The sequence below is a fragment of the Podarcis gaigeae genome (genome assembly GCF_964106915.1).
Source record: "Podarcis gaigeae genome assembly, chromosome: 10".
NCBI classification, from domain to species: Eukaryota; Metazoa; Chordata; class Lepidosauria; order Squamata; family Lacertidae; genus Podarcis; species Podarcis gaigeae.
The window spans coordinates 47,450,646-47,475,480 of record NC_139686.1 but is presented as its reverse complement, the minus strand read 5'-3'; the positions used below and the strand labels follow the sequence as shown (position 1 = coordinate 47,475,480).

Sequence of the window (24,835 nt, the reverse complement as noted above, 5' to 3'; positions counted from 1 at the left end):
CACAGCCATGTGTGTGTTTTGGACACTAGGATTTCAGTCCTAACAACATGTATGTGAAAGTAAATTCCATTGAAGTCAGTGATATTTACCTCTGAGTGACTATGTTTTAATATCTCTTTTTAAGACTCCCATTTACATGCACAAGCATGTACTGGTGGGCACACCAGGAGGAAGAGATCAAATATGTAATATCAGTGGAATTGTAGGAATTGTAATGAGATGAGATAAACTGCTTATAATAGAAGGCTACTTGGCCAACCATTGAGGCAAGTAAGAATCACTTCCAGGGGATCATATAGAAAAGCGTTTATATATGGGAGGGAAACAGTTTTTCCTTTTTGCTTTAGACTCTCAATGTGCCACAAATGGCTATTATGTGTACATGAGAGCAAGTATCTAGCTGAGAATCAACATTTTGAAAAGTAACATTTGTGCTTCTGTTTGTGAGTCAGTCCTCTCACCATTGCTTTATTGTTCTGCAACGGCAATTGTACGGTGTTGTCTTTTCCTTCTCCTGACTTTATTATCTCTGTTCCTGAAAGATAAGCTTTGTATCATAGGGGCTTTCCCGTGAAGCTCATCCTATTTTATAGTAGGCCATAGCAGGCTTATGTTGGGTTAAGCGGCTAGGCAAACTATACCTGAGTGTAGACTTTGAAATGAGCATTTGCAGCTATGAGGGGGCCATTGCTTATCCCATCCTCTTGTCTGTCTTGTATCTCCTCCACCATCTCCTTATATTACGTTCATCTTTCCTCTCTGCCCCTTTCCTCTTTTTCTTCTCATTTTCCAGAGGAAGAGGAATGTGTGTCAAAGACAAAGAAATCATTAGTGTCCCCAGTGATGGCTCCTTTCCTAACTCAAAATTGAGAATTGGTGGTGAGGAGTCTTACAGAGGGCTACTAAATATTTAGTTTAGGGATAAGAAAGAAGAAGATAAGAAATGTATGCGTATTTGAAGGCAAACCAAGATTAGGCCGAGAGGGGAATGCAGCATTATAGCCGGCTAACTACGTCGTTTAGAGTGGCTTTAGCAATTCAAAATCGATAAGCACAGATAGGGCTATCGTAGACTTCATTCCAACAGCTAGAAGGCCTCCAGTGTACAGAGGGAGTGACAGTTTACTGCCCTATGGCATATGGACCCCCCCCCACTGCTTTATGTCCACCTCCCATATATTTTCGTTAAGTAAAAGGAACTACACTAACTAAAGCAGTTCCTGGGCTTGCTCTAGAAATACATCTGCCTCACCAGAAGCTATGGTTCTGACCTGAATTCTATGGGTGCTATCAAACAAAGTAGTTCTGCTAGCACAATGGGTTGCACAGCAGAACTTCACCCCCTCTTCTGCCCCTGTGTTCCCTTCTACCCTCCTCAAATCTGGTGCACAGGGTTCAGAGAACCCCCGAACAGATTTTGGAGAAGGGGGGGGGAGGAGAGAAAGGAGAAGTTCTGTTGTGCAACCCAAAGTCCTTGTGCTAATGGAACAACTTTGTTGCATACTGCCCTACATTTTACTTCGTTGTGCAGCTGTGTTTTGATTTTCTCCGATCTTAATCTTCTCTTTTGTTTTAGTGTAAGGAGATACAAAGTATTGTGTGCTTAGCGAAAATGAATAAATCTGTCAATTTCAGTTCTCTAACTTTTTCAGTCTCCACCCAACTATTCAGTTATTCAGAATTCCATGGTAATTTGCTTTTTAAAAAATCATGAATTTTTGTCTGCATTTCAGTTTGAATTTCTCCTTATAAACACATTTTTTTTGTGCGCAGCTTTGACCAATATGCCAATTTTTGCAAGCAATTTCCGCTAACGCAATGCATTTCGAATGGTTATTTTCACTAATACAGTAGTACCTCGGGTTACAGATGCTTCAGGTTACATACGCTTCAGGTTACAGACTCCGCTAACCCAGAAATAGTACCTCGGATTAAGACTTTTGCTTCAGGATGAGAACAGAAATCGTGCTCCTGCGGCGCGGCAACAGCAGGAGGCCCCATTAGCTAAAGTGGTACCTCTGGTTAAGAACAGTTTTGGGTTAAGAACTGACCTCCGGAACGAATTAAGTTCTTAACCCGAGGTACCACTGTACATGCATTCCTATGTGCTTTCCTTCCTAATATATTCATTTTTGTGCACAAGTGTTTGGTTGGAGAACTACATCGCAAATTTCAAAGAAGTGCGAATTTCAAAGCATAGCTGGGATTTGGTTTGCATATCAGCTTGAGAGATGTAGAATAAGTAGTTTTTTGTTAAAATGCAAACAAAATCGAACTTCTCCATCCCTAGTGGTTAGTCAGTGGAGGACTGACAAAAGAAACTATGTGGTTCTGATGCTACAGAAATAAAATGTATGTCCCTATCCCTGAATTTTCTGGTGCAGTCTGAAGTGCAGGTAACTGTTGTGGCTTAACGAAGCAGCAGAGCCTGCTAAAATGATTCTTAGCATAGGAGGCTTGTTTGGCACTTGAAGAAGCCTGTATGTTACTTGGAACACGTAAGGTCAAAGTGTTGACACTCAGGAGGCAAAGCTCTTTCATGCTATCATTCAAGAACAGCTGGGATAGCAAAGGGGATGGCGCTCACACATCAAACTCAGTGGTGCAGTGTGTTTTCTCAATAGAAGCATGAGGCCAAGCAGCGAGGCAGTGGTGTGTGCAATGGTGTACAGGGTGGTTGGTCAAATAGATTTACTGCTTGGCTGTCTTCTTGGGAGCAGCTGCTACATCCCACAAAGAGCAGACAAACTGCATGATGGCCTTCTTGTATCTCAAAGTTAAGTTTCTACACAACAAAGCAAGCAACACTCATCCGTATGTGCCAGACTTCCAGTTACAATTCAATATGCAACTGCAATTTCTTGTATAGTACAGAAGCAAGGAATACCGATGATGATAAGGTTCAAAAATACATACGAGGTGTAATATGTGCGCATTAGGTAGGGATGACAATGAACTTGTCGGGAATAACTATGAGCTCTGCTTCCTGCGCAAACCCAGGTGCAAAGCGCAGGTGTGCTCAGAAAGCTCCTTAATATTCCCTAAACCATCAGCCTGATCTCGTGCCCTGCAGGTGCAGTTAGAAGTTCACTTTCGTGCCATGGCTGTAAAAAGCTCTGCACATAAGTGAAGATGCAGGCAAGAACGTGTTGCTTTAGTACTCAAAAGAGTGCTCGATTTCATTGAACTCAGTGTGCTGAAGACCGTTTTTCTTCTGAGTTGTTGGTTAGAAAGGAATGGAGCTGTATGGTGAGGCATGCAGTTTGAACCCGTGCATGCTTGCTTGAGAGTAAGTCTTTGTGGTTTGTTCAGGAAAGTGGACGAAGATCAGGATTGTGAGCTGGGGAAATAAAAGTGTTAGAGGACTGCATATTGTCCTCAGCTGTTGTCATTGCACGCTTGACCGCAAAGTACTTCTACTCCAGAGATTTTCTGCAGCAGGGGGCTCTTAACAGTTTAGCTCGTGAAAATATTGCCTCGTGATAAAGTGCCATGCAAATTGGATGGACAGAAACATGCACAACAAAGCATTAGGCAGATCGAGAGAGTAAAATCTGCTTTTCCACAATGGTAGATTTTAAATTTATTTCGGGTGACTGTTTATAGCAACATGAATTGCATAAGACCTTAGCGGCCGCTTAGAAACTTCTTTTAATGTCAAGTGCTGGCAGGCAGGCAGTCAACAATGCAAGATTCAAATGTCTCGCATAAACTTTGGGGCGAGGGCACATTGTGGTCCAAAGTTTCTGTTCTGAGATTATTGTGATTATTTTTAAAAGCTCCCCCCCATGTTACCTATGGTTTACTGTTAACTATGGCCGTGTTCTCGTTTCAAAAAATCTTTGAAGCAGAAAGAGTAATGTTTATGTCCAACGATTTTCTGCCAGACAACATAGGAGCCCAAAGGAGGGGAAGACACCAACTTCTAAATCTGAACACTAACGTTTAGTGGAATTTGGAATTATCAAACAGCATCAATCTCAGTGAAAGGTCTAAAGAAATTGATAAGCGCACAATGCTTTGTGCACCTGTAGGCATCCTGCTTGAAATTGGGAACAAATCTTTTAGTTCTAAAACCTTGGTCTGGTTTTTGATATTGGTCCTAAGTCTGACATTGCCTTCTTTCTTCAACGAGGTTAATACTGGCAAGAGGAATGTGAATAATATTAGACCTTCTCTGTCTGCTCCCACCCCCCTATCCTGTTGTGTGAATTGGATCCCTTGGGTTGTTCTTGTTGAGCTGCCTTGTTAACCTTTCAGGTCACCACATCCAGCCAATTGTTTTTGCAGTTTAGACAAAAATCACTCTTCATAAAGGCTCTGTTTCCCTGCAAACTCTTTCCTATTTATCTAGCTAAAAATGCTGCTGCAGGTTACCAACCAAGTATGCATTCCTGACCTTTTCTTATTACTGCCACCCAAAAAAGGTCACCATGCTGGGTACTGCACTTTAGGAATAGAATTGCCTGACCTGAATGCATCTGACTGAACCTCATTTGGTCAATGGTTCAGCATACTTGAGCATTTCCAAGAAGCTAGCCATGATCACCCACCCTCTGTTGCGCAGCATGTAGGTAGCAGAAAGGACAGAGTATGTTGCATCAAACATCTTAAAACTTCATAATAATTTGGCCTCCATTAATTATCTTTTGGTGCACTGCTTTTGTGTGTACAGTGGTACCTCTGGTTAAGTACTTAATTTGTTCCGGAGGTCCGTTCTTAACCTGAGACTGTTCTTAACCTGAAGCACCATTTTAGCTAATGGGGCCTCCTGCTGCCGCCGCGCTGCCACCATGCGATTTCTGTTCTCATCCTGAAGCAAAGTTCTTAATCTGAGGTACTATTTCTGGGTTAGTGAAGTCTGTAACCTGAAGCATATGTAACCCGAGGTACCACTGTATTTTCCTACTTCATTTGCCCTTTGTGCTTTATGTCCACCATTTTTGTTTTTTAAAAACAATGTTTTGACCATTTTTTAGTACTTATCTAATTGAAAGATTTATGGGGATGTTTAGTTAGTCTGACAGCACCAAGCTGAACTCTGTAGCTGAGTTCCAGTCTGGTATGACTGGTAAAACAGCATGTACTTTTGGCCGTTCTTTCGGTGTTGTTCAAGTGATGTCAGGAATCACAGTGAACAAGAAATGAATTGTTTCCCCATTGAACCTGCTTGAGAAATTAGAAGCTGCTATTTGAACTGTTGCTTACAAGCGTAATTTCTAGGTACAAATTTATCTTCATATTGTAAGTTCTAATAGTCTGGGGGGAGGAGGAAGAAGAGGAGGAGAAGAAGAAGATACCCATAGGTTTTGAGGGTTACTGATATATTTGTATGTTTTGGAATAGTAATAGAAAACAGAAATATCATTATTGACAGCGGCAGCAGTTGCCGCCTTGTACAGCTGTGGGCAACTTATGGGCAGGGGCGAGAAAAGCTTCCCATGCTATTGGCTGGCCAATGTCATCAGCCCTGGTTGGTGGTGGAGAGTGACAGGACTCTCCTACCTCTTTTGACATTAAATTGACCAATCAGAGGCCAGTGGAGTGGGAATTTGGAGATGGACCTGGGGAAGTCTGTTTCCACCCAGATCCACGTCTCCAAATTATAAAAGCCACCTTCCAACAATCCCCATTGAGCATCCCATCCTCCCACTCTGTATAAATTTTGGCTCCACTTGAAGGTAAGCAGGTGGTGTATGTGTTTATGACCTTGTTGAGGAGTGACTCGGTTGCCATATTTGTGGCCTGGGAGGAATTTACCTGCATACCAAATGGGCTTGTTTAGAGGTTTTCCCTGCCTCGCAGCAATTGCCACAACTTCTTGGTGGGAAAAGGCATTGGGTTGCATCCTTCGTCTAATTAGGGGTGTGTGAAGGAGCTATGCCCCCCTCTTCTCAGGATCAAAGTATCAGGGCACCTTGGTTATGGAGTCCAAGGAGGAGGATTCTGTCTGTATACCCAGAAAGGGGCTAATGGGCCATGGAACTCCCCAGTTGGCATCCTGGAGGGGTCACTTGTATTTGATGTGCATCATATGGGGATCCTTAACCCAGGATTGACCCTGATGGAAATAATCAGCCAGCAAACAAGATGGCATATCCAGTGCTAAAGCGAAAGCCTCCTTACATCTGTAATCAATAAAGTAGCCTGTTTGATCTCCCCCAAAGGTTTCAATGTTGTTTATTGCTTCCTATGCCCCTACCTCAGCAACCTCAAGCTTACTGCGATTGACCTGCAAAATAATTTGCCAGAAGCAATTGTTTAAGGCTTTTAATGCATTTATTTAATACAAATATATCTAATAGTTTCTTGGTCAGATTTAAGTTAAATATCTACTGGGGATAATTTGTGTGTGTGCTGCTAACGAGTGGAGTAAGTGAGAAAGCTTGGATGCATTTCTGTAACTAACAATACTGAAATATATGTAACGTTATATGGTGCATATATTTTCACTTTGTGTCTATCTAAAACGCTGCAAATTTATTCAATAAACAGCTAAACAATAGGATTCTGCATTTTGTTTGATGAGTGCATTTGAAATTGTTGTTAGTCCTAGAGATGAATCCACAGGATAAATGCAGGCGACATATTCCTTATTCACCCCATCTTTCTAATGGGCTGGGTACTTTGCTCTGCTCATCACAAGTTTCTTACGGCCGTTTTCTCCCCCATATAATATTAATCTCTTCTCATAAAGTATTGTGAACTTCATTTATGAAAAAAGGTCAAATAGGAGGTATCTATTATTATTCTAATCGTTGCCATAAATCAGTTCGGGTGTCACTCTGTTCCATGCAAATGAACACAGCACAGCTTGTATCCTAGTTGATTTCCTGTCCTCGTTTCCCTTCCTCTGTTCCTTCTGCCAGTCCCTTAGGAAGTTGTCTAAAAGCTGACTCTTAGCACTTTAGAATTGGTGGCACTAGCCATTTCACTCCACTGTCAACCTCAATGAAAGAATGAACGAATGAATGAGCACATTAATGAAGGGGTGGCGAGGGGGAGAGCAGAAACTTATGAAAGGAGAAAAACAACAGGGAATGGCAAGAACATCCCTTGCACAAGGTAAGGATGAATGCTGAGCACAAATAGGGAGGGAAAGTGAAACAAAATATTTTTTCTTAAAAAAAATTGTCTAATTCATTGCGTTCAAAAACCCTCTCCTAGAGCAACTGAACCAAAGCTGTAAGACAGGTGGGGAATAGGGTCCCTATTTTTTCCACCCTCCCATGTCAGCTAGGTAAAGGTAAAGGGACCCCTGACCATTAGGTCCAGTCGTGGCCGACTCTGGGGTTGCAGCGCTCATCTCGCTTTACTGGCTGAGGGAGCTTCTGGGTCATGTGGCCAGCATGACTAAGCTGCTTCTGGTGAACCAGAGCAGCACACGGAAACGCCGTTTACCTTCCCGCCAGAGCGGTACCTATTTATCTACTTACACTTTGACGTGCTTTCGAACTGCTAGGTTGGCAGGAGCAAGGACTGAGCAACGGGAGCTCACCCCGTCGCGGGGATTCGAACTGCCGACCTTCTGATTGGCAAGTCCTACCTGATGTCATAATGATTTCCGGTGATTGACACTTGTTAAAGCTCAAAAGGAGGTTGACGTAACCCCTGATCGGTAGTCACAGTAAGCTCTTGATGGCACAGCTTTAAGGGGCATCCCTTCAGAGGGGCTTGTTGTAACTGCCAATCAGCTGTTTACAGGGATTCCTTGTCAAGTCAGTTTGGAGGAAGTGGTTTGCCTTGAAACCATCTCCTCTGTGTGTTACATTTTCCCCCTCTGCAGACATCTGCGATTTGAGGAAGTGGTTTAAAACCAAACCGCTTCTCAGCTGTGCTTGCGTCCTTTATGAGGAACTAACACCTTAATGCAGTCAAGCCCAGCAAGGCTCCCAGCATTGTTCACTGTAAGCTCCCGATGGTTCCTTTGCAGCCACAACTGTACCTGCCCCACACCTGGCGCTCTTATAAGAACCCAGAAATAACTGTCACACTGCAGAGAATAGCCAGTTTGGTTGGCATCTTTTAGTTACAGTGGCGTAGCGTGGGTTGTCAGCACCTGGGGCAAGACAAGTAATTTGCGCCCCTGCCAGGTAGGGGCAGAGAGCTGCGAGTGCGAGCGCGCCCCCCCAGATGTTGCACCCGGTGCGGCCGGCCCCCCCTGCACCCCCACGCTACGCCACTGTTTAGTTAGCCTCAGATTTGTGAGGTGAAATGCAAGTTGTTGCTTCACTTCTGCTAATTAAAAAGAGCATTTATGTCAAACCTAAATAAAATAGTTAACATGCAAAAGAAGAAGGCCACCTAAACTACTCATTGCCGTATTTTAGAGTCTCCACTACTATGAGAGCAGAGATATTTCCAGACCGCGCAAGTGTCCCTATTTTCCAGGGACGTCCCTGATTTAGAGAAGCCATCTCAGTTTATGATTTGATCCTGGAATGTCTCACTTTTCCTTAGGCTGTCCCTATTTTCATTGGGAAATGTTGGAGAGTATGGAGTTATCCGACCCCCAAGCTGTCCGAAGGCAATCCTGTATAGGGGAGGGTTTTTAAAAAATAATAATAATGTTTTATTATGTTTTTATATACAGTGGTACCTCAGGTTAAGAACTTAATTCGTTCTGGAGGTCTGTTCTTAACCTGAAACTGTTCTTAACCTGAAGCACCACTTTAGCTAATGGGGCCTCCTGCCGCGCTGCCGGAGCATGACTTCTGTTCTCATCCTGAAGCAAAGCTTTTTAACCGAGGTACTATTTCTGGGTTAGCGGAGTCTGTAACCTGAAGCATCTGTAACCTGAAGCGTCTGTAACCTAAGGTACCACTATATGTTGAAAGCTGCCCAGAGTGGTTGGGCAACCAGTAAGCTGGGTATAAATAGTAAAATTATCATTGTGGAACGGGACGTCCCTATTTTCATCAGAGATATGTTGGAGGGTATGTATTTCACCCACAGCCCCATAAAGGGTTGGACATAATAAGACAAGGCTTCTGTAGCAGGCCAAAGGCCCTCCTAGTTTAGCACCATGTTCTCACAGTGGCCAACTAGATTGCTGTGGGAAACATGCACTCTGTGGGAAACAGCGTTCTGACATCCTGTAATTTGCAGCAACTATTCAGAGCCTGTGACAATGTAGGTGGAACCTTGCCATCAGGGCTGGTTTCCAAGGAACTTTCTTTCAAATTAAGCCTGACTCAGATCACACCTGAGGGCTAGTATCCTGTGCACCTTTACTTGGGTGTAATTGAACTCAGTGGGAATTGCTTCTGGGTATGAATTGTGGTACTGAAGGGGAATATTACTCCTAGTTTTCTTTTAAGTAATAAAGAAATGTTCTTTGTACCATTTCTGGTAAAGGAGGCTTATTGGAAATATTTGCAGTGTTGGGAAATACCATCAGCTGATTCATGTGGGAATCCTTAAAGCACAGTCTGGAGCTCTTAAGTTGACTAACAGGAGACAAGTTATCGGCAGAAGGTGAACCCAGGATCTATTGCAGTTCCAAAGCCTTGCTTAATACTCTAGCAACATTTCAGCAACACCACTGGAAGAACCACTGACCAAATATTCAGCGATTTTCTTTTTAATCCTTTTACCCCTGTAAAAGTTTACACATTGAATGTTTTACAGGGGGAAATCAGCTAAGTAAATGTTTGTGTGAGGAGACGGAGGTTTTTGCCCTGTCTGTAATCTTACTTAGTGGTAAAAAAGGATAATTTGTCGGTATGTGCACACATAGAAGAACACAGTTGTACATAAAACAGGGTTGGACAGAGGGTAACATTATTGATATATCCCTGAGTGACTTGCTGCGGATTGGTAAGGGTTTTTGCCTCCCAGCTTTTTAACAATAGCAGCAACAAAATGACTGCCCTGCCCCAAATTATACAGCTGATAGAGAGCTTGGAAAGACCAGGAGTGGTGTTTTGGGTTCAAGGCTGTTGGACATCATTTGTTACTGGTCCTCCAGTTCCTAGGTTCAGAGTAATTTGTTTTTAATGTCTTACTGTTGTGCCAAGCATGGAGTAACAATAATAAATAAAAATTAGTAATAATTAGGGCAAAGGTTTTGTGCAATTGATATATTATTCAAAACCAGTTTGAAGTCTGTATTGTGATATCAGTTTCATAATTTCTGACCTGACAATATATTATGAATCATGGTGTGTGTGTGTGTGTGTGTGTGTGTGATGCAAAAATCACAACATGGGAAAAACCATGCAGCCTACCAATGCCTCTACATAGCTCCATCCTTATTTGAGACACCACGATATGTCAGTATATCACAATATTTAGCTGGTGATCTATTACAATGTTGAAAACCAGATGTTGCCCACTCCTAGTAATAATAACAGTAAAGTAGGAACTGTAAGCGTAAAGTCTTCTCACGTCTGGTGTAGACATGGGAGAACTAGTTCAATAGTGTTAGGGCTAAATGTGATGCATCCCTTGGAACACACTGCCTGTTTTCGATGACACATTGTGGATTGTCCCATGAACAGGAATCGAGCTTCCTGTTGGATTATGCTCACTGATTTTAAATTGCACAAAACAAGCATGGCCCCAAACTCTTCTTTCCAATCTTCTGAAGGGGCCTGTTGTAGGGAGACCTATATTAAGTAAATAGAAAAAGAACAGGAGGAGGAATGCTGAACCATAACCATACTTATCATTTCTGCGACAGTTAACACAGAAATAGGAGAAGGGACCCTGCCTTATTTCCAGGGTTAAGACTATACAAAGCCTTGTGCGAGATCAAATGATGGGATGGGTGGATTTCCCACAAGTCGTTCTTCAGATGTAAGAGAACTCTGTTTTCTGGAACTAGCCAGCTGGGATTCTTGGTTTCACAATTCTTACTGCTTCAGCGGGTAATTTCAATTGTGTTAGTTGACTCCTGCCAAGTTCATTAACCTTTTGTGGCTTCCCCTTCCTCCCGCCTCTAACGACTTCCAGAGAAAGGAACTGTTTGTATTTGTTTTGCTAAAAGGGTGGACTTGAATTCTTGAGATGAGCCCCGCTGAGGACGGAACTTCTTGTGTTTGGTTGAACTCTTACCACCAAGGGTGACACAGTTTTGCTCTTTGGACTCTGCCAGGAGAGAATCCATCTATTTGTTTCCTCACCTGCAACAGTGTTTATTTGGATCCTGCTGTGGGGAGAAATGGACTGTCTACTTCCTTGGCTGGAAGGAAGCCCCCAGAAACTGTTCACTATCCAGAAGAGAAACGGGCTTATTTCAAATGTCTTTGTCTCTCCCTGCAGCCTAAGGATGAGTGAGCCTTTGTGTCAGGGAACATGTCTGCTGGCATGACTTTTCTTAGAAGCATAACGGGACAAAAGTGGAGGCAAGGAGACAAAAGAAATGCACCTTGGTAGTAGGATAGAATTGTAGAGTTGGAAGGGACCACGAGGGTCATCTAGTCCAACCCCCCGGGATGCAGGAATGTTTTTGCCCAACTTGGGGCTCAAACCTATGACCCTGAAAAGAGAAAATTTTCAAATAGCTGACTTCATATGGTTCTCACTTGGAGTCAATTCTGACAAACGCCTGGCTAGTGTAGTAGCATAGTGGATAAAGGCTAGATAAGAGATTGTTAAACCACAGTTTGGCAATCAAACACAAAAGCACAAACAGTTAGATGAAGACAAACAAACCAACCCCTAGCATCAAAAAGAGCCTTCCATGATAAACATATCTATCACTTCTTTATGATCTTTTCAGCCATAGGTCAAGGCAAATAACTTGTTATGCATCCAGGTTTTGGTGTTTAAAATGTTCATTATGTTGCCTTTGTGCAGGAATTTAATTTTTTGCGCTCTCTCTCTCGGTTATTGTTGGTTTTTCCATTGTCCCCTTAGTTGGATTAATTCCATAAATTTAATTCAGTCAGTTGCTTGATCTGTTTTATCTGCCCAATTTTTCATCTGAATAAAACAATAAATCTGACGTAGAAAAGGGCTTTCTTTGTTTTTAGATGATGTAGGGGCACATCATATCAGGCACTAGCTTTGAAGAAGTATCCCCTGATGTATGTCATAGAAGGGGAAAGCTTCTTTTAAAATGGTGCCTGCTGCTTGCAGTTTTTGAAAGTAATTGCGCAAAAACAATTTACAAGTTTTTTGTCTTCTAAAAAACAAAAACAAAATTTAAGATCTGCTGCTGTGTTCATTTGTGGGACCTTTTTGTTTTATCAAGAACGGAAACAGTTCATTGATTGAATGTTCAAAGTCTAGCATTCAGAAGACTTGTAGTGCTGAGCTGCAGTAGGTCACACGCAGTAGCTGATTCCACTTAGCAGCAGGTCATTGGAGACACCACTAAAAAGAGATATCAATACAGTGGCACCTCAGGTTAAGTACTTAATTCATTCCGGAGGTCCGTTCTTAACCTGAAACTGTTCTTAACCTGAAGCACCACTTTAGCTAATGGGGCCTCCTGCTGCCGCTGTGCCCCTGGAGCATGATTTCTGTTCTTATCCTGAAGCAAAGTTCTTAACCCAAGGTAATATTTCTGGGTTAGCGGAGTCTGTAACCTGAAGCGTATGTAACCTGAAGCGTATGTAACCCGAGGTACCACTGTATATAGAAGACACTCTGAACAAGATACATATATTCCAAGATTTCTGTTTCATGACTATCTCTGTCTGTCTGTCTTTCTGTTTTCTTTCTCACCCACCTGTAAGTTCAGGATTTACACTGTGGCCTGCATTGAATTCTTTCTGATTGGTTGACCGAAACTCCCTTCTTATTGACTTTCGCCTGTCATCTAAAACTTCAGCCAGGACACAGTCAATGTCTGGGTAACATGATGAGCTTTTTGGTTGACAAGAGATGCTGCATATTGTTTTGAATTGGTTTTGACTCGAACTGTAGCCTAAACAGCAGATCCTGACACCTTTTGCCTTACCTCTCAAAATACCTAGCCCTCTGTGGTGCAAACTTATGGGCAGTATCTGGGGATGTTGTCCAGCTTGCAGTTCACTGGTTTGCAGTACTTTCAGGGTAGGGGGTGGGTGGGTTAAAGGTCTGTTGCAGAGGCCCGTGGCGTGTCGTTTTGATAATATGTGGTGGCTTGCTGTCTGGATTCCTGTTAAATTCAGGGTCATTATGCTGGAATAACAGCCCTGGTATCTCTTGTTTAATATGGAGCATAGGTTAAGTATCTAATAGGTGTAAGCAGGACTTTGCATAAATAGGGCTTGGGAATGACTTCCACGAATGAACACTGTTAAGGAATGCATCCATTGTTGTAAACAGAGGAGCCCGCTGAGCTCTATGCTGTGATTTTGTGTTATTTCTGACATGATTTCCTTATATAGTTCTCTCCACCCTGAAAATTCTGTGCTTTTATAACCATAATAATTATACTGGATGCCCTAAAGAAATTTATCTTATGATCACATAACACTGGAAAAATAAAATGTTCTCTACCTTTTAAGCTTTAACCTTTGTCCTACTTAACACAGTCAAGCATGCAGCTATTAAATAATTCTGATACCCCTGTCTTATTATTACTTAATCCTGGCATGCCGCTGTTATCTAAGCTAATAAATCTTCAGCTGTATGTGTTGGAGCTATGCAAATAATTCATTAAAAAGTTCTTTGTTCAATGACAGTTGCATCCTTTTCCCCCTCTTTTTTGAAAAAAATAATGAGAGACTGAGAAAGGTATTCTTTCTCAATCAAGACACTCCTTTAGTTTCTGTTGCAAGGTTGTTGCTTTCTTCACCCAGGTTTGCAAGCCTCTGTTGCACTCACCACCCAAGTTCAGGGGAAAGATTTTCCATGACATTTCTATGCTCAGAAATGGATTCGGTCACTACTGGATGTCTTAAATCTTCCAGCTGGGCCCCAAATAAGTGGGGGTCTTGAAGTCACCAAGAGACCCTGATCTCTCAACTGCAGCATACATGCCATGGATTGATCTCTTCTCTCTTCTGATACACAGATCCCAAGGAGAGCCAGAGCCACACCAAGCAGGCTTCAATATTTTCAGAAGCTATGCTTTTGCACACGCAGATCCTGTCGCAAAAAACCTGCTGTCGCCTTTGCCCAGCATACCTTTGCATGTACATGTTAGGTAGTGTAAATGACTATTGTGAGAGCCAGTGTGGTGTACTCGTAATCTGGTGGACTCGTAATCTGGTGAACCGGGTTCGCGTCTCCGCTCCTCCACATGCAGCTGCTGGGTGACCTTGGGCTAGTCACACTTCTCTGAAGTCTCTCAGCCCCACTCACCTCACAGAGTGTTTGTTGTGAGGGAGGAAGAGAAAGGAGAATGTTAGCCGCTTTGAGACTCCTTCGGGCAGTGATAAAGCGGGATATCAAATCCAAACTCTTCTTCTTCCTCTATTGCTTCTGAACAGCGATACTGCATGATCCTGGATGCACAGAAGCAGGCAGGGTGCCAGCCTAGACTACAGCCTTGGTACAGCTGGAGTCTTCCCTTCTTTCCATGTCCTCAGATGACTCAGACTCGTTAGCAAGGAAGCTTCATTCTGCACTCCGCTTCTAAGCCCAAGTTTGTGCCAGTACCTAGGCGACAAGACCGAGCCTGTCAGGAATTCCCCTTAAAAACTAGTCCTGTCCTGTTAATCAATTTCCCCTGGTGGTAAGATTCCAGTTGAATGTATGCTCACAGTAGTAAAGTAACATTACAGTTTAAAAACCAAACTGGGTGTTATAAAAGCAGAATGCCCTTTTTACTGCTATATGATAAGGGGGTGGGGAACATGTAATGGCAGCAGCTGCCCATGAAGTATGTGGTATCATATTCATCATATGTGTTTGGAAGTTTCAATGTAGCACGTATCCTATATTCCTTTTTCATTTCCAGGACAGTTTATTAGTAGAAAAGGGACAATTAACAAGTTTAGAAGATATGGTAGTAGAGCTAAGAAGGATATGGTAGTAAAATAACCACCGTCATATTAGGGAATTATCCAGTGTCCTGAAATATGAAGGTTGCTGTGTGAAAACCAAAGCAGCTAACAAGACATTTAGTATCAATATGTACACTCAAAATCATTATAAACGTAAACTCGTCTTTCTGGGAAAGCTTGTAAAAGTGAACATTAGCATTCGTATTTTATGGCATGTATATATACCATGCTGGGTCTTTTCTAACTTGTCTTCCACAAGGCTGGTTGTTGCCCCAGTGCTGAAGGACCCGATCCAAGCTGCCTCCAAACAAACCTTTCATTGTGGCACCACAAGGATGTAGATGACTGGAGTGAACGGGCAGGTATAGAGAAGCTAAGGCAGGTCTTCAGCTATGTTAGTGCCAGGTTGTGTTGGGGCTTTGTATACTAATGGTAAATTTGGTCCGTTAGCATATTGGCTTCCTATCCTATGCAAATTGTGTGCGGCTTGATATAGACTGTGATAATAGTGGGGGGTGGGGAGTAGGGAAATGTTAACTCCTAACTGCAGTCCCTGTCCCCTACATCTGTTCAGAGAGTTCAGGGAGAACAACATGGACAATTGTATGAGAGGGGCACAGGGAGGCTGTAGCGGGAAGGAAGAATCTGCAGAAAATCACCTCTGCTTCTCTTACACTAGCACACCTTTCCATTATATCAAAATCCATCACACATAATGATTCACACAAGCCCTCTTAATAAGTCTTGCTTCTTAACCTCTTAATGCACAAAGTCTGGTCTGAAAAAAGATGGTCTAGTTTTCTAATAAAGTCTGACCCAAGGAGCTGCTAAATTCCCCCAAATACATGCTACCCTGCTTGAGACTTTGCAACGCTGGAGGATGTCATGTCGCTTATATAAGGAAACATAATTTTTATTTTACTGCTGCATTTCTGAGGTTATAGAAATGGTTTGCTGTGTCACTTCCACATGCAGCATCATTGCAAATATATATTGTAGAATTGTGACTATGACTCTTCTAAACAAGGGTAGTGTTTCATTCATTAAAAATATAATACTTCAGTGCTTTTAATAAATGATCATTATTTCTGTGAAGTAGAACTAAAGGGTTTAAAAAGAAGTCCTCGTAACCTTCTGCACCAAGTAGTCTGAGATGCCTTTTCAGTTTTCAATTGGTTGCCTAAAATAAACAAACAGCATGCTTTATCACTGACCAATCAGGATTACAAAAGGGCTTTAAATGCTCATACTAAAGTTTCTATAGCCAGGAGAGTTAATTATTGTCTTTGGACAGAGGTCTTCTACCAGGTAATTCACCACTTTCTCTTCCAGTTTTACTTAAAGATAGCAGACAATGTTGGACCATAATAATGGATATTAATAATTAGCAGTAATGAAATGATTATGGGTTGCTTTGAATTGTGCTAGCATGTTGGTGTAATTGTTTAACTGCATGTATTGCATGTATATTAGGTCTTTTAGGCTGCAGCTCTGTAGAAACTTATGTGAATTCAAGTTCCATTGAATTTAGTGGGGCTTACTCCTGAGCAAATGTGTTTACATACCTCTAGCCCTAGCCTTTTCAAAATCAGATGTATTCCTAGTCATTTCAACATAACAAATGCGACAATTTTACTGTGTTACAGGTGATGATGGAAACCTTTTCATGAATAATTTGAAGAGTATGTGAAAGGCCTGGTTATGAATCTTTCCAAGTTCTTATTTTTATTAAGAAAAAATAGTTTTTAGATATTCTTGTGATGTAGTTTCATTTGGGAATCAATCTATATATTTATTCCTTCTTTTAACTGACAGTGTTTGCCTGATTTATCAGTTCACCAAAGCCTTTGCCTAAATTAGAGAGCCTAGCAATTTTCATGAAAGCTAATCACTTATGCAGCTTAAAAAAAAAAAAGCTCTAAAAATTAATCAACCTCTACCTGTTTCATCAAATTGGCAATACCTTTGAGTAATTAATGAAACGCTACCTGCTACAATGATGAAATGTCTGCATAATTCACAAAGGGCTGCGGTTATTTTGCAGATTTGACAAATGAGCTTGAAAATTCACCAGTTTGGCAGGGGATTTGCTTTATCCCTTATTTGTTGATTCCTGAGATTAGGCTGAACTTTAGTTTATTTCATGACCTATTAAGACATTGCTGATTTCCCTGAATTAGTCAGGGACTTCATTTAAACTGTGAGAGTCAGGCAGAAGTAGTCAGAATTTTATGTTGCAAGCAGAAGAGCTTCTTCATTTCAGCAATTTATATACTGCTGAAACTTGCTCAAATTACCACTATTAAACATTTATTTAGCGCCAATCATTGTGCTGTATGATGTTACCAGTTACACATGGAACAACTTTTCATGACTTAAAGCAGTATTTTGATTTTAAACATAAAACCATTTATGGTTACTATTTTACAAATATAGCAATTGACAGTATACTTCTCACAGTGCAATCTCAAACATGCATACTTAGAAGTAAGTTCCATTGATCTTCATGATGCTTAAACCCAGATCATATAGGAATGGAGCCTTAGGGTGTAATCCAATTCTCTCTTACCTGGGAGTAAATTCCATTGAAATAAATGCGTAGGCGTGTAGGATTGCATTGCCAGCATGTATACATCTGTAGATGGCAATAGTCTGGGAAATTATCCATTGTTGGATATTGAGACTACTTCCAGACTAGATTTAGTCAACGTATTTGTACATTAAGTAAAACCGAGTGGGTGGAGGATTTAATTAATGCATGCTGGATGGAAAGGGGGAAATGAATAGACTAGGCAAGTGAAAAAAGAAAAATGAGGACTGTAAAGCAAAATTTATGCTGGATTTCAAGGTGAGGACAAAAAGTGGAAATATAAAGTGAAAGGGACGAGTGGCAATAAAAGAGACCCGACTAAAGAGCTGGATGCGCTTAAAACAGCATGCAAGAAAGATGTTGAATGGTTTCGCAGAATAAGAAGGGGGGGGAAAGAGACTCATAATGCAGGACATCAGAAATGAATAATCTTTTATGAAATAGTCCAACTTTTATAAGCATGCATTGCCTTGTTAAATTGATACATCTCAAGGTGAGACACCTGATACGATTTCTGCCAAGACCACTGTTTTTTCCCCAATCCAGAGATCCACGTGTGCTTCTGAGACAAACAAAATTATTCGAAAACATTTATCTTAGGTCTTTTAAAAAAGGGGGTGGGTGTTTTAGAAGTTGCATTTGTTTTGGTAGCACACAATTTCATATCACTTTGGTGCCCAAACTATACACTTTCATTATCGCATGCTTACTAACAGCCTCTGAGGGTGCTGCAAAAGAGATTGGCCAGAAATCCACTGTGCTTCAAGGCATCATATTTATTTCATTTCTAGACCACCCATTGAGCCAAATCCTCTGGGCAGTTTACAGAAATATAAGCAATATAATATCATCCATAAAGCCATATCAATGCAAAAACTCAACATCCACTATAAAATGTTACTAAGAAGCAGAATAAAAACAGACTAGCATAAAATTAGCAGGAAAAACCAGCAAGAGAAAGCATTTCATGCCTTGACATTTTTTTAAAAAAATCCAACTGAAACTAAAAGGCCTTGTTGAAGAAAAAAAAAGTTAAATTCACTTGGCCTTGAAAATAACATAATATAGGTGCTAGTAAAACCTTTTGAAGGGATATGGGTGGTGCTGTGGGTTAAACTACAGAGCCTAGGACTTGCTAATCAGAAGGTTGGCGGTTCGAATCCCTGCGACAGGGTGAGCTCCCATTGCTCGGTCCCAGCTTCTGTCAACCTAGCAGTTTGAAAGCACGTCAAAGTGCAAGCAGATAAATAGGTACCGCTCCGGCGGGAAGGTAAACAGCATTTCCGTACGCTGCTCTGGTTTCACCAGAAGCGGCTTAGTCATGCTGGCCACATGACCCGGCAGCTGTACGTTGGCTCCCTCAGCCAATAAAGCGAGATGAGCACCGCAACCCCACGACTGGACCTAACGGTCAGAGGTCCCTTTACCTTTAAAACCTTTTTTGGGGAGGAGATATTCCATAACTGGTGTGCAACCACCAAGAAGCCTCTCTTGATGCCTGGCCATATACAGGCTGGGAATGCATATGAGAATCCTAACATAGTAATGTTTGTACTACTGACAGAAAGTTATACAGTTGGACCTGCTGTCCTTACTGAGTAAACTTCAAAATATTAGTACTGAGCATGCCATTTGAACAGATGTTCTCTTCAGATGCAAAGTAGTTATACTACCTCTCCTGGTGAATGTTGAGTTCTAGAGATTACAAATAAATTGTTGATCATTCGGAGAAGGGTACAGTTAAGACACTGGTATTCTTGCAGGATCTTGATCAGATCTAGCCAGGCACCTCTTACATTCTTAAGTGATCCTGAATATATTAGGGTAAGATGAGCCTGCTAGATCAAGCGAAAAGTCCACCAAGGTAGTCAGCAAGAAGAATTTGAGTGCAACTGCACTCTCTGCATATGTGATTCCCAGCAATTGGTATTCAAAGACATACTCTCACAACGAAGGTGGAACAGATCTATTGTGGCTAGTAGCCATTGATATTCCTTCACCTTTAAGTAGAACTTTAAGATCCCCAAAGCCTGTGTCTCTGTTTAGTATTCCTTATGCTCTTAGTGGTTCCTGAAAAGTTGCTTTAAAAGTAGCACACAAATTGACTTGCCAGGATACCTTCCCGTTTTGTCAAACAGCCAGAGAGAGAGAACAAGAGACTTAGTTTTGTAGCATTTTTCAGTTCCTCCTGGGTAGTCTCAGAGGAAGGAAACATCTTGCCTGACCCACTTAGTATCAGACACATTGGGATGTAAGGTGGGTGGGATAAGCAAGAGCACACTGTGCCATAAAACCACACTAGAATAATAAGAATGTAGTTGGTTTTATGGTACTGACATTGCGTCTGACAATCCATTTTTGATCTATTACAATGCAAGGAAGTAAGGAGATAAAAATTATCAGGAAACCAAGGGTATCCAGAAACTGCAGAAACACAAACAGGAAAGCAAGATGGGATGAACTGGAGAAAGCATGGGATTCTTATGCAGAAAAAAATATTCTTATTTGAAACTGATGTTGTCTATGTGCTCACAAGGCACCGCCAGGGAAGCACATAAGTAGGTTAATGTCATAACATGTTCTGCAAGAAAGGATTAGTGTTAAGTTGCAGGTACAGTGGAGCATATGCTTTGAATGCTCAGGCTCCCAGTGAATGGGGCATCAAAAATGATGTGAGAGAGAACAAAAAGTTTAAAATGGCATATGGATCCAGACTTACCAATAGTGGAACTCTACTAATAGGACCGGGATGCAGGTGGCGCTGTGGTCTAAACCACAGAGCCTAGGGCTTGCCAATCAGAAGGTTGACAGTTTGAATCCCCGCGACGGGGTGAGCTCCTGTTTCTCGGTCCCTGCTTCTGCCGACCTAGCAGTTCGAAAGCACGCCAAAGTGCAAGTAGATAAATAGGTACAGCTCCAGCGGGAAGGTAAACGGCGTTTCTGTGCACTGCTCTGGTTTGCCAAAGCAGCTTAGTCATGCTGGCCACATGACCTGGAAGCTGTACGCCGGCTCCCTCAGCCAATAAAGTGAGATGAGCGCCGCAACCCCAGAGTCGTCCATGACTGGACCTAGCCGTCAGGGGTCCCTTTACCTTTACTGTACTAATTTTCCGCTGATTTCTCGCAGCCCCCTGTTTTATCCCCAAGGTTGTTCCTGGGGCCGGGGGTGTATGGACAGACCTATGAAGGTTGTCTTTCCTTTCCTCCAGCAGCAACCTCTGCTGGCTCAGAATCCCTTGCATAATGGAAGGAGCCCTTCCATTCACAAAAGGGCATGGCTAGATATGTCCCAGAATCTTTCAATGCCCTGATATATACAGTCACATGTAAAATATGACAATGCTTAAGTTTAGTGTGGGTGATCTTTATCAGACATAAATTTAGTGGCAAACAGCCTATATCGTAGGAGAGAATTGAAGCCATAATGCTGCTTTCCCTTGTTTGTTCTTTTTAAAATTGAAACTACCCAAATCTTATGCCTCCATTTTGCATTTAAGCCTATAATCCTAAACACACTATCTTGGAAATAAATCTTCCGTGAATTCACTTACTATATGTGCACTTCATTTTCTTATTTCTTGAAAGGAATTCTGGACAATTAAGTCTGTCTTCCTACACATGCAGAGAACATCTAGTATGGAAACAGCATTTGGAATAATATTATGAATGCTTTCAAAAGAACAAAGAACAAACTCACTGAAAAGCTTTAAAAGAAAATACCATTGTTCTGACTTGCCTTTTATTTGTGTAGCCTGAAGTAGAAATCACCCAAGTTGTTTCTGAGTTAATTATATTATTTTTACTTTAGGTGACAACATTGCAGTTGAGAAAGAGGAAGGGAGGAAAGAGAGATCAAATGGGCTTTGCTGAAAAAGATAGGATTTAAACTGTCAACTTTGTAGGTTCCATTTGTGCTACGCTATTATGTGAGGCAATGGTTCTTACTACTTTACTTGTTCTCAAAATGCAGTAACTCTCGCCTACTGAAAATGCTTCAGGGTCGAACCAATAAAAATAATTTGAATTTTCTAAATAACTATTGCTTTTAGAGGATGCATTTGAGCAAGAAGTCGGCTCCCCACTTCAAAGAATAGTTAATGGTCTTCAGATTCTTCTCTCTCCATGTGCGCCCTGAATCACAGATTTCACTGACATGCGCATGAAAATGTACCGTTCGTTGTGAGCAGGCAATTTTTACCTCAGTCTTTTATGTAGTTTTGAATAAGTATGTCTCTATTGCAGTTATAATGAACTTTGTTGAAAATCTACGGTATGTCCATTCGTACATGGAGGATTAAGGCAAGAGGGAAATGGTTGCCATAGCAGATCAACACTATCACTGAAGGTATTACCTGCCACAAATCTGCCAGGGATATGCCCCCTCTTTGTTAGCTCTGGTGCTGCTAATGTCACTGCAGGCAACGACTGAAGGGAGAAAGGACAGTATATGAAGTATCAGAGAGAACAGGAGATAGAGCCCCTATGTATCCCAAGGCAACCTTCTAGACTGCATGCCCTGCACGTTATGAACTAGGCAGCACTTACAAAGAGCATCCAAAAAGGTGGCAATTGGGTCTGTAAGTCAATAAACCAGAACATGGTTAAATTCCAATACATGGAGAACCATGATGGAAGGAAGCATGCACCCACTTGTCCACAGCACAAGTCAATTTTTGACCCAGAGGCTTTCAGAGATACAACTCAACTCATGACACTTTAGGAGGTGGAGCCATTTCAGACAGGTATGGAAGGGAGAGGTCGAGTGATAAGGAGAGGGAATGTCAACATTTCCATGGTCAATAGCTTCGTCGTGTCAGGAGGCCCCAACCCATTGATTTCACAGGCTGGAAGGCCCATGTTCTGTTAAGTCAGGGGTCAGAGGTTTGCTATGACAACAGGCTCTCTTTATATTATTATTGGAACGCCCTTCCACTTCCCTTTTGTGAGGCAGAAATTGGGGCAGGCTTAAAATACCTTCTGAAGATCCATCTATTTAAGCAGGCTTTCCCTTGCTCATAAGATACATCACACTGCTCTACTTTATTATGCATTGACATTTAATTGATGCCTTATGTGTTATTTCTAATGTATTTTTGCTTATCATGTTGCATGTAGACTTTTTTTAATAACCTTACTGTGTTTTTATGTATGTATTTTGTATGCTTAGGAATTTGGCTATTAAGTGGTACATAAATCACCTTCCTGTTTATTGGCTGAAAATAGGAGTATTAAAAAACAACAACAACCAGGTTGACAACACCAGCCATGTAGTTCATAAACATACACAAAACACATACACAGATGCAGCCAAAAAAAGGCTTGAGAAAGAGGTAAAAGACATGCTTTGCCCAGTTACTTCTGGTCCAAGCACTGTTGCCCCTGTGTTAAAATCTACTGGGAAAGGTCGATGCAAAATGAGGAAAATTTAAACACCTTGTGTACAGAAAACACTTTATTCTCAAATGCCATTATGCATTGAGCAGATCGACCAAAGAGCTGTTCGCACAGCTGCAATTCCCCATTTTCCTTTCAAAATTTGGGTCATAGTCATTAAAAGTTGCTGCATGAGATTTTGCTATTACCTAGTCGGCAAATAATTCCCAACTTGTAGCTGGGCATTTTATTCGGGGGGGGGGGGGTAGAGAGAGAGAACTGAGAGAGCCCTCATAACTGGCTTTTTAAAGTTCATTACACCTTCATTCTGACACAAACGCTCCTCCAGCTCTCAGATGACAAATGTTACTGAGAGATTTTTATGGGCTTGTTGCAATTTTAATTTTAGTGTGCATTGTTCTACATTTTCACTTGAGGGAATTGCATTATAATTTTCCTGCTCTTGGTACTGGTTTCTTCAGACTTCATTTATTACATTTATATTTTGCCAAAATGTATCCAGAATAAGAAAGGGGGTAACAAAAAAGAAAGTGTTTCAAAAGAATGTAAGTTTTGTTAACCCCAAATGACAGTAGTAGAAATCTTGCCCCAGAAAACCAGGAAACAAAAATTGTGTTTTCTTTCTGCTATTTTCTTCTTGCATACACTTGCTGTAAGAGTTTCTAAAGTCACATTTCCCCCAAACAATTGTCCAAAAAACCCCACAAAATCTAGCAACAATGAATCTTTCTTTTTCTCCTTTGTAGTAATGAAACCACATTTGTAGAATTTTATGGGTCAGGTGGGGAGGGAATACCTGATAGTGATAAAGAAAGGCGGGGAGATCAGTTTTAGGTGCCATTTCAGTTTAAGAGTTTTCTCAGTTCGCTTTGAGACATGGCATTTATGGGATTGGTCAGGCTGACGCACACATGGTAACTCAAACTGTGAACATGAAGGAAAGTACTGGGAGGGAAAGGAAGAGAAGGAGATATGTACAAATTGAAATTGATGCCCAAGGTTCCTTAGTAATGGATTTTTGTTGCCATTATAAAATTTCCAGGGAGAGATTAACAGCATCTTGTCTGCTTCTAGGACAACTGGAAGTGTTCTGCGGCTGACTAGGAGAGGTTACAATGACTCCCTGGGACATTTTTTAATGTCATCTTGTGCCTCCAAGTCAGGGACACTCTAAAAAAGAACAATAGGGTTCAAGACAACACAGTCCAGCCACTGAAATATGAAATTTGGTTTACTAGAGGCTTGTGAACACATTGTGAAGAACATTTGTGCCTCTTACTACCATAATTGGAAATAAAATAATTAGAAAATGTATAATTAGGAAATGTCCAACTGATTTCAATGGGTGCCCACTAAGTATAAGTCTGGATTCAGCCTGCAAGTAGCATTTGAGCAAAACTTAGTTGTTCCTCCTTAATTAGAAGCGGAAGCTCAGAGTTTTCAAATAATATTTCAGTAGTACATATGACTGTCTCATAGCAACCCTTCTCACTTATATCAGCTTGACCTTCTCCAGGTCAACTGATGGTCAAAGCTTGTGGTGGCTGGAATGCCAGATGACTAAGAGCAATGCATTCAATGAGATTGCAATGGAAGTCTTTCCTAACATGTTAGTAGAACTCCTTCCCTGCCAACGAGTTCAAGAGGAGCTTTCAGCAGGTTTATTAATTTCTATTTATAAACCTTGGAAACATTATAGCACACTGTTTGCTCTCACCGAATAAAGGAGAGCTAAATAAATTGTACCCAGTCAGAAACTGGTGGTGTATTTCTGAACGCTTTATGTTGACTTGCTATTACACTAAACTGGAAAAGTCCCATAACGCTGTTCATAGATTGTGGGTACAGTAAGCCTTGGAAAATAGATGTTAGCAGAGAAGCTTATCCAACAGGTACGTGCCGTTAATATGAGACTTCCCCTAAAAAGTACATTTCACAGTAGGAAAAAACAATGGTGTGCAGGAAT

The 24,835-nt window shown here is 41.4% G+C and overlaps 1 protein-coding gene across 5 annotated transcripts in view; it reads left to right on the top strand.

The window, feature by feature from the left end:
- The window catches only part of SLC16A7 (solute carrier family 16 member 7), a 97,033-nt gene that overhangs the window by 4,982 nt on the left and 67,216 nt on the right, over positions 1-24,835 (top strand). The window contains exon 1 of one of the 5 annotated variants that reach the window (XM_083699352.1): positions 16,157-16,193. The exons of 3 other annotated variants lie outside the window; for them this stretch is intronic. The gene's annotated coding sequence lies outside the window, so the exon portion shown is untranslated. Of the gene's footprint in view, positions 1-16,156; positions 16,194-24,626; positions 24,762-24,835 lie in introns of those variants that run through there. One more of the 5 variants, XM_083699353.1, reaches the window with a different exon arrangement.